Here is a 1,166-nt window from a genome sequence, read left to right as displayed (position 1 = left end):
ACATAACTGTCACCATACACAGAGGGCTTAGTTTGGTCCAATGCAGGTTCTCTCACTGTCAATATGGAGTCAATGAACTCCCACTAGCTCAGATAAGTTGTTTCTGTGGGTATCCCCATCATGGTCTTGACTCCCTTTGCCAATATTATTGCTCCTTTGTCTCTTTGGATTCTCAGAGCTCAGCTCAGTGCTTAGCTATGGATCTCTGCATATGCTTTCATTAGTTGCTGGATGAAGGTTCTATGATGCCAATTATGGTAGTCATCGATATGATTATAGGAGAAGGCCAGTTCAGGCACCCTCTCAAATATTAGCATTTTAGCTGGGGTTGTCCTTGTGCATTCCTGGGAATTTCCCTAGTGCCAGGTTTCTTGCTATACTCTTAATGGTTCCCTCAATCAAGACATATATTTCCTTGGTCTCCCTCACTGTCCTTCCCCCATCTGCACCATCTCGTCCTATCATATTCTCCTCCCCCTCTGTTTCTCTTGTCCCCCACTCCATCCCCTACCCTGTACCCTCCCTTCTCCCTGCCTTGTTCCAAGTTTCTCGGGAGATCTTGTTTATTTTCCTTTCCCAGAAGGATCCATGTATGTCTTTCTTGGAATTTCCCTTGTTATCTAGCATTTTGGGGGTTGTAGACTATAGGCTGATTGTCTTTTGCTTTACATCTAATATCCATTTATGAGTGAGTTTATACCATGTTTGTCTTTCAGAGTCTGGGTTACCTCACTCGGGATTTTTTTTTCTAGTTCCATCCAATTGCCTGAAAATTACAAGATGCCATTGTTTTTGTTTGTTTGTTTGCTTGCTTTTTTTTTAACCACTGAATAGTTTTGCATTGCTCTAGTATGTAAAAGTCCCACATTTTCTTCATTTTTTCTTCAGTTGAGAGACATCTAGGTTGTTTCCAGGTTCTGGATATTACAAATAATGCTGCTAGGAACACAGTTCTTGTGTTATGAGTGTGTATCCTCTGGGTATATGACAAAGAGTGGTAAAATTTGGTCTTGAGTTAGATTGATTCCCACTTTTCTGAGCAACTGACATATTGATTTCCAAAGTATTTGTACAAGTTTGCACTCCCACCAGCAATGAAGGAGTGTTCTCCTTATTTCAAATCCATTCCAGCATAAGCTATCATTGGTGTTTTTTTTTATCATAGC

The sequence above is a fragment of the Alexandromys fortis genome, unplaced genomic scaffold, assembly GCF_014885135.2.
Source record: "Alexandromys fortis isolate MF-2015 unplaced genomic scaffold, M_Fortis_MF-2015_v1.1 scaffold_109, whole genome shotgun sequence".
NCBI lineage: Eukaryota > Metazoa > Chordata > Mammalia > Rodentia > Cricetidae > Alexandromys > Alexandromys fortis.
The sequence above is the reverse complement of the archived record's forward strand: the minus strand, read 5'-3'. Positions refer to the sequence as shown.